The sequence below is a fragment of the Tachyglossus aculeatus genome, chromosome 22, assembly GCF_015852505.1.
Source record: "Tachyglossus aculeatus isolate mTacAcu1 chromosome 22, mTacAcu1.pri, whole genome shotgun sequence".
NCBI classification, from domain to species: Eukaryota; Metazoa; Chordata; class Mammalia; order Monotremata; family Tachyglossidae; genus Tachyglossus; species Tachyglossus aculeatus.
The window spans coordinates 43,471,347-43,495,090 of record NC_052087.1 but is presented as its reverse complement, the minus strand read 5'-3'; the positions used below and the strand labels follow the sequence as shown (position 1 = coordinate 43,495,090).

Here is a 23,744-nt window from a genome sequence, read left to right as displayed (position 1 = left end):
ACACATTCCCACTGATGCTTGTCTACTTGTTTTGATGTCTGTCTCCCCTGTTCTATATTGTGAGCCTGTTCTGGGCAGGGATTGTCTCTGTGCAGAATTGTACTTCCCAAGCGCTTAGTACATTGCTCTGCACACAGTAAGTGCTCAATAAATATGATTGAATGAATGAATGCTCACAATGAGCTCACAGTGTAGGAGCAGAGACAGATATTAACACAAATAAATTACAGATATGTCCATAAGTGTTTGGTGGCTGGGAAGGGGAATGAATAAAGGGGGCAAGACAGAGTGACATAGAAGGGAGTAGTAGAAGAGGAAAGGGGGGCTTATTTAGGGTAGGCCTCTTGGAGGAGAAGAGCCTTCATTATGGCTTTGTAGCATAGGAGAGTAATTGTCGGAGTTGAGGAGGGAGAGAGTTCCAGGTGAGATGCAGGACGTGGGCGAGAAGTCAGTGGCAAGATAGACAAGATGGAGGCACAGTGAGAAGGTTAGCATTAGAAGAGCGAAGTGTGCAGGCTAGGTTGCAATAGGAGAATAGTGAGGTGAGGTAGGAGGGGGCAAGGTGATTGAATGTTTTGAAGCCAAAGGTGAGTTTTTGTTTGAGGAGGAGGTGGATGGGAAAACACTGGAGTTTCTTGTGGAGTGAGGAAACGTCTGAATATTTTTGTAGAAAAATGATCTGATCTGGGCAGCAGAGTGAAGTGTGGACTGGAGTGGGCAGAGGTAGGAGGCAGGGAGGTCAGCAAGGACACAGTAACCAAGATGGGATCAGATAAGTAAACAAGGCGGGGTCAGATAAATGATTGTATTAACCTGATAGCAGTGTACAGTTTACAGGTGAAGAAACTGGGGCACAGAGAAGTGAAGTGACTTGTCACCTAGTAGACAAGTGGCAGAGCCAATTAGAACCCAGGTCCTTCTGACTCCCAAGCCCATGCTCTTTCCACTAGGCCACAGTGACCATTCAGTTATGGTGGTCAATAAATGCTCTCTAGACTATAAGTTCATTGTGGGCAGGGAACATGTCTACCAACTTTGCTATATTGTACTCTCCCAGGTGCTTAGTACAGCACTCTGGGAAGAAGGAGGGAAGGAGGGAAAGAAGGAGGGAAGGAGGGAAAGAAGGAGGGAAGAAGGCAGAGAAAGAAGGAGGAAAGGAAGAAATGACGTTTTTAATCTGCCCACCCAATCTATGATTCACTCCTCTATTTCAGTTCACTTGTGTAATTATTGAAACTCTTTATACACGTTTATGTTGACTGGGTGGCTGTGCGCTTACTATGTACCAGGCACTGTACTAAGCAGTGGGGTACATACAAGTTAATCAGCTTGAACACAGTCCCTGTCCCCCATGTGGTTCACAGTCTTAATCCCCATTTTACAGATGAGGGGACTGGGACACAGAGAAGTGAAGTGACTTGCCCAAGGTCACACTGCAGAAGCAGCTTTGGTGATGGGTTGCCTGAGTACTTAGAACAGTGCTTGGCACATAGTGAGCACTTAAAAAATACCATCATCATCACCAAATAGTTTTGGGGTTTTTTTAATGGCATTTGTTAAGCACTTGCTGTTTGACAGGCACTGTTTTAAACACTGGGATAGATACAAGGTAATCAGGTAGGACAGAGTCCATTAGAGAAGCAGCATGGCTAAGTGGAAAGAGCACAGGCTTTGGAGTCAGAGGTCATGGATTAAAATCCTAGCTCTGCCAGTTGTCAGCTGTGTGACTTTGGACATTTAAAAATGGGGATTAAGACTGTGAGCCCCCGGTGGGACAACCTGATCACCTTGTAACCTCCCCAGCACTTAGAAAAGTGCTTGGCGTATAGTAAGTGGTTAATAAATGCCATTATTATTATTATTATTATTACCACATGGGGCTCATAGTCTTTAATCCCCATTTTACAGATGAGGGAACTGAGACAGAGAAGTGAAGCGACTTGCCGAAGGTCACACAGCAGACAGGCTGTGGAGCCAGGATTAGAACCCAAGTCCTTCTGATTCCCAGGTCTGTGTTTTATGCATTAGGTCACACTGCTTCCCAAGCTTTGTCTCCTCTACAAGGTTGTTGCTCGGTGAGGGCTCCGGGAGGCCTATGTTTTTCTGACACCAACCTCAGAGCATCAGCACTGTGCTGCCCAACTTCCAAGAACTTGGCCCAGAGAAGGCACTGTATAAACACTATTGAGTGACCCCAGACATTTGAGAAATTGTGTTGAATGAGTGGTTGGGTGGCCCCTTAAGGTCCTGGAGAATATCGGACATTGAGCCCCCTCCTTCCTTTCCTCATCCCCCCTGCCCTACCTCCTTCCCCTTCCCACAGCACCTGTATATATGTTTGTACAGATTTATTACTCTATTTATTTTACTTGTACATATTTACTATTCTCTTTATTTTATTTTGTTAATATGTTTTGTTTTGTTGTCTGTCTCCCCCTTCTAGACAGTGAGCCCATTGTTGGGTAGGGACCATCTCTATATGTTGCCAACTTGTACTTCCCAAGCACTTAGTACAGTGCTCTGCACACAGTAAGCGCTCAATAAATATGATTGAATGACTGAATGAATGAAATGAATGAAACCTACATGACTTCACCTGCCTTTTGTCAGGAACGCAGCATTATGTTTAGCCGTTAGACGCCCCATATGTGTAGTGGATAGAGGCCGGGCCAAGGAGTCAAGAGGTCATGGGTTCTAATTCCGGATCCACCACTTGTCTGCTGTGTGATCTTGGGCAAGTCACTTTACTTCTCTGGGCCTCACTTACCTCATTTGTAAAATGGGTATTGAGGCTGTGAGCCCCACATGGGACAGGGACTGTGTCCCACTCAGTTTGCTTGTATCCACCCCAGGGCTTAGTACAGTGCCTGGTACATAGAAAGTGCTTAATAAATACCCACGCACACCATTTTGCAGGAGTACTCCAAGTTCTTCTGAACCTAGAGCATTTTTTGGGGGGAACCCTTGACATTCCCCTCCCCGACCCCCCGGCGAGGCATAGACCGGAGCACCCCGGTTCTGAGACACAGAACTCAGCTGTGGGAGCCTGACAATGACTCTTCTCACATTTAAAGCCTTATTAAAGGCACAACTCCTCCAAGAGGCCTTCCCTAAGCCCTCATTTCCTTTTCTCCCATTCCCTTCTGCGTCACACTAATTTGCTCCTTTTTAAAAAATGGTATTTGTTAAACATGTCTTCTCTTGTCTTATGTTCTTGAGTCATTTCTGACCCATAGCAACAACATGGGCACATCTCTCCCAGAACACCCCGCTCTCCATCTGCAATCATTATGGTAGTGGATCCATAGAGTTTTCTTGGTCAAAGTATGGAAGTGGTTTACCATTGCCGCCTTCCATGCAGTAAACTCAAGTCTCTGCCTTCGACTCTCTCCGATGCCGCTGCTGCCCAGCATGGGTGAGTTTGGACTCGAAGCAGACTTCCTTTGACTCGCTAGCCACTACCCAAGCTAGGAATGGAATGGGTAGGCTTCTGCTTGACTCTTCCTCCCATAGCCGAGATGGGTAGAATTCTGGAAACTCTCCAGGTGCAACCCTGAGAGGGGGTTAAACATTTACTATGTGTCAAACACTGTTCTAAACGCTGGGGTATGTTTAAGTTAATTAGGTCGGACACAATCCCTATCCTACAAGGGGCGCATAGTGTAAGTAGGAGGGAGAACAGGCATTTAATCCCCATTTTGCAGTTGAGAAAACTGAGGTCCAGAGGACCTAAAGTGACTTGCCCAAGGTCACACAGTAAGTAATTGGCAGAGCTGGGTTTAGAACCCAGGTCCTTCTGACTCCCAGGCCCAGGCTTTATCCACTAGGCCATGCTCCCTTTATTCAGCCCCTTCCTCAATCCTGCAGCACTTATGTATATGTCCATAATTTATGTTTTCATATTAATGTCTGTCTCCCTCTCTAGCCAAAAAGCTCACTGTGGGCAAGGAATATGTCTGTTATATTGTTATATCGTACTCTCCCAAGCGCTTAGTTCAGTGCCCTGCACACAGTAAGAACTCAGTAAAACCACTGATTGATTAATTGATTGTGACAGAAGGGAACTGGATGGTGAAGTTCAGGACACAAAAGTCACCCAGTGACATGTCCATTTTAGACCAAGAGCCAGACCAGCTGAAAATTGGACCATCCAGCATGAAACCAGGCAAATGACCCATTCTACTGAATGACTGGTCGAGTAGCATGGATGACAGAAAAATATCATGCTGGAGGAAAGATCAGATTGGGTGCAAGATGGTCTGTCAGAGGCTAGAAAACTGAGAGAGGACTGCACGAATTGGCGTCAAGGAAACAGCTTTGGAGAAGGACTGCCTGAGAAATAGTTTTTTTTTTTTTAATGGCATTTGTTAAGCACTACCTATGTGCCAGGCACTGTTCTAAGCACTGGGGTAGACACAAGGTAATCAGGTTGGACACAATCCATGTTCCACTTGGATCTCACAGTCTTTAATCCCCATTTTACAGACTTGCCAAAGTAAGTGACTTGCCGAAGCTCACACAGCAGACAAGCGGTGGAGCTGGGATTAAAAACCAGGTCCTTCTGACTCTCAGGCCTGTGCTTTATCCAGCAGAGCATGCTACTTCGGCTGGGATCCGCAATGCATCTTCTGCTTTGATTTTTTTTCCCCTCATGTTGTTATTTTCCCTCCCCTCCAGGCCACCTGATGAAAATAGACTGCATCCGTAGCACTCTTCATAACTCTGCTTCCGTATCGCTCCCCTGGAACCTCGCCAGACCGAAAGGCTGTTGTCATCCTAATCTTCCCAGCCTCAAGGGCTGTCTCTTTTGTTCCATCTGCTTCCAATCAGCCTGACATCGGGGGCCCGAGAGAGTCTTGTCAATCAATCAGCTAAGGGGAATTGGGGGCTGCTGAGGCCAGAGGAGTTGAAGTGGAAGGGGCAGTTGAAGGGCTTGGGAAGACTGACTGTGACTTAATGGGAAGAGAAAGCCATAGTAGGAGAAGGAACTTGTTTGATTTGGGAAGGACAAGGATCCGATTGGAGGGAAAGGGAGAGAGAGGAAATTTGACATTTGACACAGAACCCCATTCAGGGCCTTCCATGGCATCCAAATGTATTTCTGAGCAAAAACAGCCATTTTTTCCCCAGACCTGCCCTGGTATGAAAAATCTCAGCCAAATATTTGTGGGGATTGCCCTGTTTAGAAGAACACAGCATCTTTTGAACAAGAATCAGTTGCCCTGCCTCAGGGCTCCACTTGGGAGCCGTGACAACAGCAAGCCTGCCTGATTGACAAAATGCCCATCAGGCCTTTTCTGTCAATCCCTAGCCCTATCCTCTTGTGCCATTGCCACCCTGGGAAGCTTCGAGAAAGCAAAGCTCTCATCAAATCAATGAGGCCACATAGAAAGGAAAAAAGCAGACTTCTTGTGAGAGTTGCCCTGCTTACAGTTTCATCATAAAGGAGGGCTGACTGTGAGGGCCTAATAAAATGGTGGATGGAGCATCAGTCAGAGAGGTCTGAGGGAAAGAGAACTTGTCAAGGACCTAGGTGCTTATATGAAGTTGGGGAAGGAAAAACCCCAGAGCTTCTATGGGCCTGGGGTGGGGGTTGAGAAACCCCGGGGCCTGTGGAGCTTGGGGGAAGGGAAACTTTGCTGAAGTCTCCAGGGACAGTAACACGTCTCTCATTTTCTCTTCTCTTCTACCTCACCTTCTGCTTCTCCTCCTGTCTCTCTCTCTCTCTTTCTCTCTCCATCTCTGTCTCCTTGTTTCTTTGTCTGCCTCTTTCATACTGCCCACCTGAGGAGTGGGGGGAATTTCAGGGTTCAGAGGAATTACAACAACCCACTTCTGAAGGTTCCTGAACCTGACAAAAAGCTGCAGAGGGCCTGAGGATGTGTGTGTGTATGCACACACGCAAACAAATGAAAGTGTTAAATGTTTCTGATGGAAGAGAACCCTCTGCTTCTCACATAACAGTTGAGGGCACAGAAGTGAGGGAAATTAGAAACACAACTACATATGCCTACTCAATGGCCTATTGTTTGCAATAACAGGGTCGGCATTTTTTAGAGTTTGCTGAATATCATCTGATTTTCCTAGCACTTTTTGGAGTTCCTGGTGCATCCTATTTTCTATAAAAGCTTTCAGATGCATTGGGATGCTGAAGGGATTACTTTATGCACCATATCAAACCCTCTGCCTGGTGGCAGAGGGAGGATCATCACATGAATTTTCACTCTCATATGTTTCTGCTCAGAGTCTTCTCATAATGATGGTGTTTCTCAAGTGTTTAGTATGTTCTAAGCACATACAAAGTTACCAGATTGGACACAGCCCCTTTCTCACATGGGGCTCGCGATCTATCTCTTCCCCATTTCACAGGTGAGGAAACTGAGGACCAGAAAAGTTAAGCGACTTTCCCTGAGGCAAGTGGCAGTGCCAGGACTCGAACTCAAGTCTTCTGATTCCCAGGTCCATGCTCTGCCCACTAGACTACACCATCAGGGATTCTAGCTAGAGATCAATCAATCAATTGTATTGAGTGCTTTCTTTGTGTGGACAACTGTACTAAGTGCTTGGGAGAATACAATATAAGAGTTAGTAGACGTGTTTCCTAGAGAAGTTACCGTTTGGCTAATGGGTCCACGGAATTAAGGATGTGGAAGGGCCTTTAGAATTCATCTGGTCTCTGCCTATGTTTTCAGGCTAAATTGTACTTTCCAAGTGTTAAGTACAGTGCTCTGTGCATAGTAAGCACTCAATAAATATGACTGAATGAATGAATGACACTTCCACCATCCCCCATGGAATGGTAGATTGGCATGGAAAGCCACTCATATTCTTAAGGGTTTCCAACCATTTGTACTGCTATGTCTGGTAGCCTAGTTAGTTGTTTAACTGTTTCGGTGGTCAGGAAATTTCAACTTGAATTTTTCTTTTGATGGTAAAAATTTGGTGGGAGCAATAAGGTGGCACTGTGGCCTAATGATGATGATGGTATTAGTTAAGTGCTTACTTACTATGGCAATAAGGTGGCACTGTGGCCTAATGATGATGATGGCATTTGTTAAGTGCTTACTATGTGCCAAGCACTGTTCTAAGCTCTAGAGTAGAAAGAATAGAGGAAAGGGATTCAGAAGACCCAGGTCCTAAGCCCAGCATTGCTTCCAGCTTGGTTTGTGACCTTGGGCAAGTTGCTTAACCTTTCTGGGACTCAGTTTTCTGATGGGTATGATAGCCACTCTCCCCTCCCTCTTAGACTGTGAGTCCTGTTGCATCTGATCTGGTTATCTTGGATCTCCATTACTTATAAATACTATTTCGACTTGTTCTATCTGCAGGGCAGAGCAGTTGGCTTCCCTCCGTAAGTTTTCATTCCCTTGATCTGTGATTTAAAATCAAGCACTGTGTCTAACCCAGTGCTTAGTACAGAGCTTGGCACATAGTAAATGCTTAACAATAATAATTATAATTTTTCTCTTTAGTGAAACTGAAATTATTATTTTCTTTTCAAAACAAAAAGTCAATTTCCACTGTTTTTCCTATGAATTAGCTCAAGAGACTGGGATAATCTTGCATGGAGGCAGGAAGCTGGATTTGATGACCCTTAGAAGGTCAGTTTTTTTTATGGCATTCATTAAGCACTTACTATGTGCAAAGCACTGTTCTAAGCGTAAGTTCCTCCTCAGGATTCTGGGAAGCCATTTGAAAGTGTATTTTTCAAATATTCAACTTCTGTTTCTCTTTTAGAAAGAGAGTTTATTTTTGGGAAATGAAGGAAGGAACCCCAAATCCAGAAACAGTGTTTGTAGAACCCTGGAGTAATTCCACCCTGCTAGGATATTTTTCATTTCTTAAAAAATAAACAACATTTATGAAGAAGGGCTCCTGGAGTCTCTTTGCTTAATTTAACGCTTCTCCACCATTGACTATTCACCAGTTAACTGAACCAACAGAGCATTTGACATTACAGTATTCTAAAGTCTTGAGAAGAAACTACCTCTTCACTTACCCAGCTTTTCATGGGCTTATGGGTTCATACTTTTGCTATTTCAACATATCATCAGCACACCAGCAGAATTCCTGCCCAAGGCTCTAACATGTTTGAGCTACAGTCAGAGTGTGTTCAAGTTACCCACCAACAGAACTAGACTTGTTGTCACAGGACAGATTACGCAGCTGATTCGTTAGCTCTTAGGGAAACCAGAACAAAAAAGTTCCGAGGGATTTTTGTTCATTTTTTTTCCTTTGCTTTCCATCTTTTCCTCATGCATTTCTCCCATGATTCCCTGTTTGGATATTTCACCCCATTCCTTTGGGAATTGCTCTTCCCACCCAGTTTTCTCAAATTCCCAAAGCAAAGAGACTGGGATTGAGTCTCTGAATGGTGAACATAGCTTTTCAGCAGGCTGAAAGAAGCAATAACATTTGTGAATTAAGCACACACAGTGGGTAAGACACTGTTGGAATTCATATCTGTGATTTACGTTCTCCATTTTTCTATTTCAGAAGTGTAAAGGAAATTTCACAGCAGTGAACTGAAAACGAAGGTGAGAGGAAAGCAGAATAGATGCAAAAATAGGAATAGAAGGGGAGAAAATCAGACACAGAGAGAGAAACCCTTACTGAAACAGAGAGAAAAATCACAGGGATTGAAACTGAGCCAGAAAGAGATTAAAATAAATTCAAAGAGAGAATGAAAAAGAAAGAAAGAGTAAAGGGGAAAAAGAAAATGATAGAGAGGGAAAACGGTAGTGGGAGGGAGAGGAAGAAAGCTATAGAACAGAAGAAAGGAAAGAAGGAAGGAAGGAAAAGAAAAACGAAAGAAGAAAAGAAAGGAAGAAGAAGGAGGGAGAGAAAGAGAGGGAGAGAGGGAAGATGGGATGAGAAAAGGAGGAGGGAGAGATAGGGAGGAAAGAGGAAAAGAGAAACAGGGAGCAAGAAAAGGAAAGGGGAAGAGAGAAAGGGGGAAAGAAAGAAGGAGGAATGACAGAAGGAGAGGAAGAAGGGGAGAGATGGAGAAAGGAGATATAAAAGGGGGAGAGAAACGGGAAGAAAGAGGAGGTTGAGAGAGAGAAGTAGAGAAAGGGAGAGAGAAAAAAGGAAGAGAAGTGGGGAGACAGAGAAGGAGAGAAAGAGGAGGTGAGACAGGGAGGGAAAGAAAGAAGGGGAAGTAATGAGGGAAAGAAGGAGAGAGAAAATGGGAGAGAGGAAAGAGGGAGAGAGAAAGGGGGGAAGAGAGAAAGAGGTGGGGAGAAACAAGGAGACAAAGAGGAAGAGAGGTGAAAGAGAAAGGGAGGGAATAAGAGAAAGAGAAAGGCCCTGTGAAAAGCATAGTGGCTGTGGCAGCAGCAGGCATTGTCAGAGAAGGTACAAGTGGTCCAGGGCTTGCATGCAGCCCCACGAGGGGCCCATGCTTCACAGCTCATTCATTTGGCACACCGAGCCAAGTCGGCCCCCAAATCAAGACGCCTTTAAGTCTAGATCCCCCCCTGCTCTGGGGGTCCAGCCCAGCCCAAGAAATCCTGCCCAATCTCATTGAGATCTGCTGTTTTGGCAACTTCTTCTGACTGTTTACGAACCTTGTTGGTAATAATGGCATTTATTGCCATTTATTAATGTTAATGGCATTTATTAAGCGTTTACTATGTGCAGAGCACTGTTCTAAGCGCTGAAGCATTGGATGGACTGGAAGTCTGAATCACCCACCTTCATTCATTCATTCATTCAGGCATAGTTACTTAGCGCTTACTGTGGGCCAAGCACTATCTCCCTGGAGGAGACAATGTAGAGATGGGGTGCAGGGGGGAGGGGGCAGTGGTTCAAGGAGTTGGGAGAGATGTTCAGTGTTAGTCAGTCACCTAATAACAATAATAATTATGGTATTTGTTAAGCGCTTAGTATGTGCCAGGTACTGTTCGAAGCGCTGGGGTAGATACAAGGTAATCAAGTTGTCTACTGTAGCAGGTTTGCCCAGTGCAGAGCTCTCTGTACAGCTGGGGGGTTACAGACGGAGTCTAAGGAAGACTGGGGAGGTTCTGGCCCTTGAGAGACTCATTATTATTAGATAATAATAATAATGGTATTTGTTAAGTGCTTACTATGTGCCAGGTACTGTTTTAAGCGCTGGGGTAGATATGAGATAATTGTGTTGGACACAGTTCCCGTCTCACACAGGGCTCACAGTCCTAATTCCCATTTTACAGAGAAGTGAAATGACTTGCCCAAGGTCACCAGCAGACAGGTGACGGATCCAGGTTTAGAACCCATGACCATCTGACTCCCAGGCCCGTGCTCTATCCAACTAGGCCATAATTGAACAATGGTAATTAATAATAATATGTCTGTCTCCCCCTCTAAACTGTGAGCTCATTGTGGGCAGGGAATGTGACTATCAACTCTATTGTACTGTACTCCCCCAGGAGCTTGGTACAGTGCTCTACACAAAGTAAGCACTCAATCAATCAGTCAATCTTATTTATTCATTGATCAATCAATAGTAAGTACTCAATAAGGTACAATTAATTGATTGATTAAATAAATGTGATTGATTGATTAAGCACATACTGTGTGCAGAGCACTGTACCAAGCACTTGGGAGAGTACAATATAACGGAGCTGGTAGACATGATCCCTGCCCTCAAGGAGCTTACAGTCTAGTGGGGTTCCAAGTGATAATAATAATGATAATGAAGATGATATTTGTTAACTGCTTACTCTGAGCCAAGCACTGTTCTAAGAGCTGGGGTAGATACAAGGTAATCAGGTTAACGCACGTGGGGCTCACAGTCTTAATCCCCATTTTCCAGAGGAGGGAACTGAGGCACAGATAAGTGAAGTGACTTGCCAAAAGTTACACAGCAGAGAAGTGGCAGATCTGGGATTAGAATCCATGTTCTCTGCCTCTCAAGCTTGTGCTCATCCCATTAAGCCACGCTGCTTCTCAAGTAAGGTACAGATAATGAAAGCAGGAAGAAGAACAATGATAAAACCGGAGGTAGAACAAGCCCACCAGGGCAGAAACAGCTGAACAAACACACGAATGCACATAGAGATATGTACATAAATAAAAAATGCCAGGTACACTAGTGTAAAATGGGTCTACCCCAGGTTTCTAAGGATCAAAGGAGGACAGTCCTTAGCCATTCCCAGAGCTTGATCCAGTAAGCCTATCCACACCTACTTCCAAGAAATTCTTCCTGTTGTCTAATCTGAGTCTCGTGACATTTAAAGCTCTTTGGAAATCATATCTTCTGCAGGTGGCCTTCCCTAACTGATCTTTATCTGCCAACTGCCACTTCCATACCTCTGTGTCACCTAAACACCCATTCCCTTCTGCATCACCCTGACTTGCTTCTTTTATTCATCCCCACCACCCAGCCCCACAGCATTTATGTCCATATCTGTCATTTTGTTTATTTATATTAATGCCTGTCTCCCCATCTAGACTGTAAGCTCATTGTGAGCAGGGGATGTGTGTATTATCAAGTGCTTGGTGGAGTGCTCTGCACTCAGTAAGTGCTCAATAAACATAATAATGATAATAGTAATTATGGTATTTGTTAAGTGCTTAGTATGTGCCAAGCAGGGTTCTAAGCTCTGGGGTAGATACAGGGTAATCAGGTTGCCCCACGTGGGGCTCACACTTTTAATCCCCATTTTACCGATGAGGTAACTGAGCCACAGAGAAGGTAAGCGACCTGCCCAAGGTCACACAACAGAATGACTGACAGACAAGACTCACAATCCCCCTCCTACCCTTTCTCCCCTTAGCTCTTAGGTCCCTGTCTTTATACCCATTTTTTTTCCTCCTATTTTTGTGTATGTCTTCCTATCATGAGATTGTTAGCTCCTTGTGGGCCTGTGGTAATGTCTCCTGGTTCTATTGCACTCTCTCAAACATTTAGTACATTCATTCATTCATTTATTCGATTGTATTTATTGAGCACTTACTGTGTGCAGAGCACTGTACTAAGCGCTTGGGAAGTACAAGTTGGCAACATATACAGATGGTCCCTACCCAACAGTGGGCTCACAGTCTAGAAGGGGGAGACAGACAACAAAACAAAACATGTAGACAGGTGTCAAAATCATCAGAACAAATGGAATTAAAGCTATATGCACATTATTAACAAAATAAATAGAATAGTTAATATGTGCAAGTAAAATAAATAGAGTAATATATCTGTACAAATATATACAAGTGCCGTGCTCTGCACACAGTAGGTACTCAATGAGTGCTATTGATTGACAGATGGCTCCTCACTGGAGATGCTGAATAGTTGATCGCCCCATTTGTTAAACTGTCCTTTCGTATACCAGGAAACAATTAGCTGTTTCTTATCTTATGCTGTCGAGTCATCTCCGATCCATAGCGACACCATGGACACATCTCTCCCAAAACACCTCACCTCCATCTGCAATCGTTCTGGTAGTGGATTCATATCCTTCTGTGCGGTAAACTTGAGTCTCTGCCCTCGACTCTCTCCTATGCCGCTGCTGCCCAGCACATGTGAGTTTTGACTTGTAGCAGATTACTTTCCACTCGCTAGCCACTGGCCAAGCTAGGAATGGAATGGGTAGACCTCTGCTTGACTCTCCCTCCCATAGCCGAGAATGGTAGAGGACTGGAAACTCCCTAGGTGCAACCCTGAGAGGGGTAAGCTTTTTCTACCTAGGCTAAAATAGTCACAGATTCCCATCCATTAGATCATTTGGATTGCTTTCTTCCAGGTCTGCAGCACGGTCTAGCGAATAGAACCCGGGCCTGGGAGGCAGAAAGACCTGGGTTCTAATCCCAGCTCTGCCGCTTGTCTGCTATGTGACTTGGGGCAAGTCATTTCACTTTTCTGCCCCTCTAGCCTGTAAGCTCATTGTGAGCAGGGAATTGAGTATGTTATATTGTCATATTGTACTCTCCCAAGCTCTTAATACAGTGCTCCACACAGTAAGCGCTCAGTAAATGTGATTGACTAACTCATTTCCCTCATCTGTAAAATGGGGATTAAGACTGTGAACCCCCTGTGAGACAGGGACTGTGTCCAACATGATTATTTTGGATCTACCCGAGCACTTTTATAGTACAGTGCCTGGCACATACTAAGTGCTTAACAAGTACCATAAAAAAGGAAAAAGAATCCAGGCCTGTGCTTAGTACAGTGCTTGGCACAGGGAAAGTGCTTAACAAATACCCCTATTATTATTTACATTATTATTATTATTATTATCTCATAAATCCCTATTAGAAAATGCTCTATGCAATCAGTTTGATCCTCTACATACCCAATGAGGTAAGAAAGCTCTGTTGTCTAGTGGTTAGAGCACAGGCCTGGGAGTCAGAAGGACCTGGATTCTAATCCTATCCCCACCACTTGTCTGCTGGGTGACCTTGGACCAGTCACTCAACTTCTCTGTACCTCACTTACCTCATCTGTAAAATGGGGATTAAGACTGTAAGCCCCAGGTGAGAAAGGGACTGTGGCCAGCCTGATTAGCTTGTGTCTACTCCAGTGCTTAGTATAGTGCCTGGTACACTGTAAACACTCAATAAATACCATAAAAAAGGGAAGGAAGCAGTCCAGAGCAGCACAGATGTTGCTGCTGCATTCCAGAGTGAAGGTGGGCCGGGCTGGCCTGGACTGAACCTCGGTTCAGACCGTACCTTCTTTGGAGGTGGCAGGAGCTGCGAAAGACATTTCTTCTCCCTTCTTTCCTTCTCCTTGGCTCCACCTCCACCCAGTAAAACTCTGATGCTCGTCTCCCCTTCATCCCTACCCGGGGAAGGCTGAAAACCAGGAGAATCGCCTGGATCACTTTTCTAAAATGTCATCCTGCATATGTCCCCCCAGTCCTCAAAAATCTCCAGTGTTTATCCATCTCTCTCTACTATTCGATCATTCTTTCAATCCTATTTATCGAGCACTGTACTAAGTGCTTGGGAGAGTACAATACAACAGTAAACAGACACATTCCCTGCCCACAAGGAGCATACAGTCTCTTCACCCCTGGCTTTAAGGCACTCAACAACTCAATCATCTCTTTCTCCCCCGTATTTCGCCTTCTTCCTTTCCCACTTCAACTCAGTCTGTGCACTTCGCTCATCTAATAGCCATCTGCTTACGGTGCCTCGACCTCCTCTCTCTTAGCCAATCCCTCACTCACGCCCTACCTCCTGGCTGGAACTCTCTGTCCCTTCACACCTGACAGACCACCTCTCTCCCCATCTTCAAAGTTCAATGAAAATCCCATCTCCGGGAGACCTTCCTAGCTAACCACTACCTCTCTATCCTATTCTCCTCCCTATTGTATCACCAATGCAGTTGACTCCATACCCTTTCAGCACTTAAGCACTCACCCTACTCCCACAATTCTTATGTACCTATATTTATAGTTGGTTGCTTCCTGCTATCCATAATTGACATCTGTATCTGCTTCTCCTGCTGGACTGTAAGCTCCTTGAGGACAGGGATCACATCTACTAATGCTACTGTTCTATCCCAAGCACGTAGTCTGTTCCACCTTCAACAACAACACTAAAATCTGCCCTTCCCTCTCCATCCAAACCGCTACCACTTTAACCCAATCACTTATCCTACCCCACCTTGATTTCTGTATCAGCCTCCTTGCTGACCTCACCTCCTCCTGTCTCTCCCCACTCCAGTCCATACGTCACTCTGCTGCCCGGATCATTTTTCTACAAAAACATTCGGGTCATGTTTCCCCACTCCTCAAGAAACTCCAGTAGTTGCCAATCCACCTGGGCGTCAAACAAAAGCTCCTCGCCACTGATTTTAAAGCATTCAATCACCTTGCCCCCTCCTACCTCATCATCATCAATCGTATTTATTGAGCGCTTACTGTGTGCACAGCACTGTACTAAGCGCTTGGGAAGTACAAATTGGCAACATATAGAGACAGTCCCTACCCAACAGTGGGCTCACAGTCTAAAAGGGGACACCCTACCTCACCTTGCTACGCTCCTACTACAACCCAGCCCGCACACTTAGCTCCTCTAATGCTAACCTTCTCACTCTACCTCCATCTCGTCTACCTCGCCACTGACCTCTCACCCACATCCTGTCTCTGGCCTGGAATGCCCTCCCTCCTCAAATCTAACAGATAATTGCTATCTCCCAATTCAAAGCCTTACTGAAGGCACATCTTCAAGAAGCCTTCCCCAACTAAGCCCTCCTTTCCTCTTCTCCCAATCCCTTCTGAGTCTCCTGGACTTGCTCCCTTTATTCAGGGTGGCTCAGTGGAAAGAGCCTGGGCTTTGGAGTCAGAGGTCATGGGTTCAAATCCTGGCTCCACCAATTGTCAGCTGTGTGACTTTGGGCAAGTCACTTAACTTCTCTGTGCCTCAGTTACCTGTATCTGTAAAAGGGGGATTAAGACTGTGAGCCCCACGTGGGACAACCTGATCAATTTGTATCCCCCCAGTGTTTAGAACAGTGCTTTGCATATAGTAAGTGCTTAACAAATACCATTATTATTATTATTATTATTATTCATCCCTTCTCCCAGCCCCACAGTGCTTATGTACATATCTGTCATTTATTTCTATTAATATCTGTCTCCCCTTAGACTGGAAGCTCATTGTCGACAGGGAATGTGTCTGTTTATTGTTACGTTGTACTTTCTCAAGCACTTAGTTCAGTGCTCTGCAAACAGTAAGGGCTCAATAAATATGATTGAATGGATGAATGAAAGCAGTACAGTGTTCTGCATAGGGAAAGTACTCAATAAATATTATAGATTCTTTTATCGAGGACTCAGGGTACTGAGTTCAGCACAGGGGCTATGAAATCTATCTTTATGTCTCCCTCCACATCCCCCATCTCCCTCTGGCTTTGTTTCTGGCAGTCTTCCTGATGCCTCATGCTTCCAACTTCAATCGGGTAGTCAGCTTGTGTACCTCATCTCTAGCCCTCCCCCGCTCTCCACTTTTCTCCCAGAGAACACTGATGTTTTCACAGTTAAGTTAGGTAATGTGCCAGGCTCATCTTATGTGCAGTTTGGCTTTCCTTTGGGTATGGTTTGTGTGTGTGTGTGTGTGTGTGTGTGTGAGTGTGTGTGTGTGTGTGTGTGTGTGTGCACACGCACATGCACGCACGTGTGTTGTGTGTGTGCTTGCGTGCGTGAGAGTGAGTGTGTCTGGGTGCATGTCTATTCTTAGCTGTGATCTTTAAACAAGGAATAGATTTGTGTGTCTGTCCCATCTCCGTTGTGTGCAAAGGCCTGCTCGGCGATTTCAGCTTTCACCAACCATTCATTCCAAGCAAAGACATTGGCCCATTAGGGAAATAAATAGCTGCTGCTCTTCCACCGAGAAGGATGATTGCCTCCCATCTGGGCAAGCCGCCCATTTCCTCCCTCTTCCTCCCCTGGTTCCCAGTCCTTATCTGGTCTGGGGAGACCATCCTCTGCCTGTCTTCACTCCCTCCCTCCTGGGCACCAGAGACCACTCAAAGGGCTCAGGGGTCTTCAGAATAGATCGACGCTGAGCATCTCCAGAGAGATACTCACCGTTGGGAAAATAATAATAATAATAATGTTTGTATTTGTTAAGCGCTTACTATGTGCCAAGCACTGTTCTAAGCACTGGGGTAGATACAAGGAAATCAGGTTGTCCTACGCGGGGCTCACAGTCTTCATCCCCATTTTCCAGATGAGGTAACTGAGGCCCAGAGAAGTGAAGTGACTTGCCCAAGGTCACACAGCTGACAAGTGGCAGAGCCGGAATTAGAACCCAGGACCTCTGATTCCCAAGCCTGTGCTCTTTCCATTAAGCCACACTACTTCTCATCACTAGCTCACCCTCTCTATATCGAGATTGATGGTGATTGCCTTTTTTCTCTTAAGCACTTGAAGAACACTAAGAATTTCCAACACTTGAATTTCATTTTAGCCTCTTTCTCTCTCCCCTCCCATCCTTTCCCTCTGTTTCCTGCAGCAATCTGGGCCCTAGGGTTTACCTTTCCGGTCTGAAGTTTATGTCAGTGGGTGGTAGGGTGGAAGAGGATGGGGAGGGGCAACAAGCTCCTCGCCTTGGCCCCCAGCTCTGATTAGCAGGGTCCTGTTCAGAGACCCTCTTTCCCCACCCCCTCTCCAGCCAGGTGCTCATTCACTAGGCTACCTTAGATTGTGAGGTACAAGGAACCCCAAGGGACTGAGAAGCAGCGTGGCCTAATGGATAGAGCATGGGCCTGGGAGACAAAAAGAACTGGTTTCTAATCCTAGCTCTCCACTCATCTGCTGTATGACCTTGGGTGAGTCATTTCACTACTCTGTGCCTCAATTACCTCATCTTGTAAAATGGGGAATGAGACAGCAAGTCACTTGTGGGACATGGACTGTGTCCAATGTGACTAGCTTGTATCTAACCCCAGAGCTTAGTCCAGTGCCTGGCACATAATAAGAGTTTAACGAATACCATTAAAAAAAGGGCCTGTCGAATTCCCATCTGCAGGATGTATTGTAGTAGGAGATGCTTAAAGGAAGGTAGAAGTGAAAGAGCTGATTTCTAGTGTACTTTCTCAAACTTAATTAATTAATTGAGTGACTTCCCCCCTCCCCTAATCCACCAGACCCAAGCTCTTCCCACCTTTTCAAACCTTCCTAAATTTCAGCCCCTCCTAATTAATTCACGACACCTTTCTTAGATTGTAATCGCTTAGAACAGTGCTCTGCACATAGTAAGCGCTCAGTAAATACCAATGATTGATTGTTGGATTGATTGTTAGCCACCCCAGGGAGGGAGAGGGAGACTGTGAGCCCACTGTTGGGTAGGGACCGTCTCTATATGTTGCCAACTTGTACTTCCCAAGCGCTTAGTACAGTGCTCTGCACACAGTAAGTGCTCAATAAATATGATTGAATGAATGACTGTCTAATTCCCATCCTGTGTAATTCTCACATGAGTATTCTCCACTACTACTTCCTACCCAGTGGGATAAATCAAAACCGATGACCCCATCCCAATGCAGGGGAATACCATCCCATAAGCAGGGGAACATTTAAAGATTAAAAGGTCCTGGCCTGAACTGACCTTCAGCTTCTTCCTCCACCTGGAATTAACAGGACTTCCTACCTCTAATTGATTTTAGTGTCAGTCAGTAAGTCAATCGTATTTATTGAGTGCTTACTGTGTGTGTAGAGGACTCTACTAAACACTTGGGAAAGTACAATATACCAGTATAACAGACACATTCCCTGCCCATAATGAGCTTACACTCCAGAGGGTAGAAAGACATTAATATAAATAAATAAATTATGAATATGGACATAAGTGTTGTGGGGCTGGGCGGCGGAGTGTCTGCCTCCCCCTCTGGATTGTAAACTCCTTGAAGCCAGGGGTTGACTGCCAACTCTATTGTATTCTCCCAAGCGCTTAGAACAACGTTCTGCACAGAGTAAGTGTTCAGTTAACGTAACTGATTGACTGATTTTCTAGTAATTATAATTGGGGTATTTATTTATGTGCCAAGCATTGTTCTAAGCACTGGGTTAGATACAAGGTAATCGGATCAGACAGAGTCCTTGTCCCACATGGGGTTCACAGTCTTAATCCCCTTTTTACACGTGAGGTCCAGAGAAGTGAAGTGATTTGCCTAAAGTCACCCAGCAGACATGTGGCAGAGCTGGGATGGGAATCCATGTCCTCGGACTTCCAGGCCCATGCTCTTTCCACTAGGCCACACCAAGCCCGGCTGTCGGCTTCCAGGCTGAGCCTGCTGGGGAGATGGATTGGGGTGTAGAAGGGGGATTCTTCAATAACCTTGGTCTTATTTTGGGGGCCTGGTGAGGGCTTGAACAGCTGTTTTTTTCAAAAAACTTCTTCTTCCACTCATCCTTTGCTTTCCCATGCCCTGCTCATTGTCACAGACTGTTTGCGGATTGCCCAAGATGTGCTTATCACCTCCCTGTTAATAAGAGAATGATGACGATGATGGCATTTGTTAGTACTTACTATGTCCCAAGCACTGTTCTAAGCTGGGTTGGGGCCTTTTCCTGCTTGAGTTCCTACAAAATATAACTCTCACTTTCCACCCCCTACCCGCTACCCCCAATCCCCATAACCACCCTCCTGGGGCTTTGAATGTTCAGTTTGTCTTTTGCTTCCAGGGACCATGAAGACCTCCATTCTCTATAATCCTTAGGAGTTTGGTTGTTAAATTTAAGAAGCTTGGTCCTATAGTATGTCATCTCTGCCTTTTTAATGGTCAAAACCTCTAAGTAAAGGGTTCATACTGCTTCCACAGATGGTACTGTCATAGGGAGATATAGTTGGGCTATTTCCCAAGGTGATCGAACATACACCAACCACATATGAAATTCCCAGAAAGAGAAAATCATGGGTAGAAAAGAAAGAGCCTGGCACATGGACCCCGCTGGTCTCATTTATTTGGCCAGAAGGGGCCCTGTGGTGATGCTGTCAATCGATCAATCAATGAGTGGTATTTATTGAGTGTGTGCCATGTGAAGCAGCGTGGCTCAGTGAAAAGAGCAGAGGCTTGGGAGTCAGCGGTCATGGATTTGAATCCCTGCTCTGCCTCTTGTCAGCTGGGTGACTTTGGGCAAGTCACTTAATTTCTCTGGGCCTCAGTTACTTCATCTGGAAAATGGGGATTAAGACTGTGAGCCCCATGTGGGACAACCAGATCACCTTGTATTCCCCCAGCACTTAGAACAGTGCTTCACACATAGTAAGCACTTAACAAACACCATCATCATCATAGCGCTCTACTAAGAGGTTGGGAGGGTACAATGCAATAGAGTTGGTAGATGCCATCCCGGCCCACAAGGAGTGTACAGTCTAGAGACAGAGAGCCTGCACCTGCCAGTGCAACTTTAATCAATGGTATTTGTTCATTCATTCATTCAATCGTATTTATTGAGTGCTTACTCATTCAATCATACTTATTGAGCTCTTACGGTGTACAGAACACCAAACTAAGTGCTTGGGAAAGTATAACACAACAATAAACAGTGATATTCCCTGCCCACAACAAGCTTACAGTCTAGAGGCGGGAAAACAGACATCAGTACAAATAAATTAAAAGACAGATATGTACATCAGTGCTATGGGGCTGGAAGTGAGGAAGAGCAAAGGGAGCAAGTCAGGGTGACGTAGAAGGGAGTGGGAGATGAGAAAAGGGAGGGCTTAGTCAGGGAAGGCCTCTTGAAGGAGATGTGCCTTCAATAAGACTTTGAAGCAGGGGAGAGTCATTATCTGGTGGATTTGAGGAGGGAGGGTGTTCCAGGCCGGAGGCAGGACGTGGGTAAGGGATCCGTGGTGAGACAGGAGAGCTGGAGGCACAGTGAGAAGGTTAGCACTAGAGGAACGAAGTGTGCAGGCTGGATTGTAGGAGAAAAGCCAATCGAGGTAGGAGGGGGCAAGGTGGTGGACTGCTTTAAAGTCATTGGTGAGGAGTTTCCATTTTTTGCGGAGGTGGCTGGGCAACCACTGGGGTTTTTTTGTGGAGTTTATTGAGCACTTATTGTGTGCAGAGCACTGAACTAAGAGCTTGGGAGAGTACAGTAAAATAGAGTTGGTAGACATGATCCCTGCCCACAAGGAGCTGGAAATCTTGTAGGGGGGAGATAGGCACTAAAACAAATTACAGATAGGGGAAATAGCAGAGAATAAAGAGATAATAATAACAGTGGCATTTGTTAAGAACTTACTATGTGCAAAGCACTGTTCTAAGGGCTTGGGGGATACAAGGTGATCAGGTTGTCCCACGTGGGGCCCGCAGTCTTAATCCCCATTTTACAGATGAGGTAACTGAGGCACAGAGAAGTTAAGTGCCTTGCCCAAGGTCACAGAGCTGACAAGTGGTGGAGCGGGTATTCGAACCCATGACCTCTGACTCCCAAGCCTGTGCTCTTTCCACTGAGCCACACTGCTTCTCTACGAGATGTTCTTTACGAGATGTTCGTAAGTGCTGGGGGATGGGGGTGGGGTGAGTATTGAAGCACTTATGAGTTGCAAGAAAGAGGACAGATAGAGTGGGAAAATGAGGGGTTAATCAGGGAAGGCCTCTTGGAGGAATTAGGATTTTATTAGGGTTTTGAAGATGGGACGAGTGGTGGCCTGTCTTTTATGGCATTTGTTAAGTGCTTACTCTGTGGCTAGAAACAAGCTAATCAAGTTGGACACAGTCCCTGTCCCACAAGGGGCTCACTGTCTCAATCTCCATTTTACACATGAGGTAACTGAGGCCCAGAGAAGGGAAGTGATTTGCCTAAAGTCACCCAGAAGACACGTAGAGGAGCCAGGATTAGAACCCAAGTCCTTCTGACCCCCAGGGCTGTCCTCTACCCACTAGGCACACTGCTTCTCTGTTGACATATTCTGTTGACTATCTTAACTTTATTGTCAGGGTTGTAGGTGTCACTTCCCCAGGGGTCCAGATCTGGTCCATCAGGGCCATGAAGGACCCACATTTCCTGCCTCCTCCTCCTTCTTCCCCTCACCTACTCTTCCGCCCAGATAGCTGGAGTCCGGCTCCAGCGCTGCCCAGCCATTTACGACGGCAAAATGATGCCAACCAAGATGGTGGGGCCTCCCGTCCAGAAGGATTAGTTTGTGTCCATCCCAGTGTTTAGTGCAGTGCATGGCACATAATAAGAGCTTAACGAATACCACAATAATTATTATTGTTAATGATGGAAGTGCCTCGTTCCTCACACTTAAGAGCAGTGTGGTGCCCCCCAGTCCCCTACTATGAGGTTGTCAGCTCCCTGAGGGCGGTGTGAGTTCGTTTTGGGTGGGGAATGTGTTGGTTGTTTTGTTCTGTTGTACTTTCCCAAGCTCTATATACAGTGTCCTGTACATAGTAAGCACTCAATAAATACAATTTATTGATTGACTGATCATGTTTATTAACTCCATTATACTCTCTCAAGCATTTAGGTATAGGGCTCTGTACATAATAATGGTATTATACTCTCTCAAGCATTTAGGTATAGATAGTCAGTCAGTCAGTCAGTCGTGTTTATTGAGTGCTTACTGTGTGCAGATCATTGTTCTAAGCCCTTGGGAGAACATAAGAGACACATTCCCTGCCCACAATGAGGTACAGTCTTAACTGCTTACTCTGTGCTAAGCACTGAACTAAGCGCTAGGGTAGTTACACGATAATCCCCACTCTAGATGGTAAACTCATTGTGGGCAGGGAATGTGTCTATTGTTGTGTTGTACTCAAGTGCTAAGTACAGTGCTGTGCACACAGTAAAGTGCTCAATAAATACAATTGAATGAAGTGAATCATCATCATCATCATCATCAATCGTATTTATTGAGCGCTTACTATGTGCAGAGCACTGTACTAAGCGCTTGGGAAGTACAAATTGGCAACATATAGAGACAGTCCCTACCCAACAGTGGGCTCACAGTCTAAAAGGAATGAATGAATGAATGAATGAATAATCACGTAGGACACAGTCCCTGTCCTGCATAGGGCTCACAGTCTTGATCCCCATTTTCCAGATGTGGGAACTGAGGCCCAGAGAAGTGAAGTGACTTGTCTAAGGTCACACAGCATTAATTAATTAATTCATTCATTCAGTCATATTTACTGAGCCCTTGCCCAGTGCAGAGCACTGTACTAAGCTCTTGGGAGAATACAATACAACAATAAACAGACACATTCCCTGCACACAATGAGTTTACAGTCTAGAGAGGGGGAGACAGATATTAATATAAAAAATGACAGATATGTACTTAAGTGCTTTGGGGCTGGGAGGAGGGAAGAACAAAGGGAGCAAGTCAGGGCGATGCAGAAGGAAGTGGGAGAAGAAGAAAAGGGGGGCTTAGCCAGGCAAGGCCTCCTGGAGGAGCTGTGCCTTCAATAAGGCTTTGAAGGTGGAGAGAGTAATTGTCAGATTTGAGGAGAGAGGGTGGGATGCACTTAACCCCTCTCAACTCCTGGTGACATAGTCTGGCAAGGTTCCCGACCCCCAAGGGCATGCTGGGAGGCAGTCTGCAAGGGGCTACAGGAAGACGAGCCCCTCTCCACTGGGTTTCCTCTTATGGCTGAAGCTGGGGGTTGGGGGGCGGGTGTACCAAGAGCTGGGGTAGTTACATGATAATCGGGTTGGACACAGTCCCTGTCCCACACAGGGCTCGCAGTTTAAACCCCCATTTTACAGATGAGGTAACTAAGGCCCAAAGAAGTGAAGTTACTTGCCCAAGGTCACATAGCAGACAAGTGGCAGAGCCGGGAGAAGAACCCACGTTCATTCATTCAATCGTATTTATTGAGCGCTTACTGTGTGCAGAGTACTGTACTACGTTCTTGGGAAGTACAAGTTGGCAACATGTAGAGATGGTCCCTCCCCAACAACAGGCTCACAGTCTAGAAGGGACTCCTCCAGGTCCTTCTGACTCCCAGACCCATGCTATAGTCACTAGGCCACGCTACTTCTTGTGTGGTCAAATGGTCAAAAAGCCACCATTTGGGGGCAGAGGGGGTCTTCTCAGCCTTGATTGGCAGCTCTCAAGTTTTGACAGGGACTCGGGATCAGCAAGCCTAAAAGTCCAGATCAGAAATCTGTGGGGGCGAGCGCTCCTGTTTGGTTTTATAAGAATATAAAATATCCATTGGTTCACATTGAATTAGGTAGAGCTCTGCCTGGTTACAGGAGGAAGGAGGAGGTCATCTCTGGAAAGAGGCCCGGCACTGCTGGGTAATTTAGGAATTTTAAATCCTCCCTTCCGCCCGAGACAGCCGGTGCCTGCAAGGAAACAGTGGC

At 45.6% G+C, this 23,744-nt stretch overlaps 1 non-coding gene across 1 annotated transcript; it reads right to left on the bottom strand.

The window, feature by feature from the left end:
• Nucleotides 1-12,508: 12,508 nt before the first annotated feature.
• Nucleotides 12,509-12,646, bottom strand: LOC119944373. Its single transcript, XR_005455858.1, has one exon. It is a non-coding gene; the product is annotated as a small nucleolar RNA SNORA7 (small nucleolar RNA).
• Nucleotides 12,647-23,744: the final 11,098 nt, after the last annotated feature.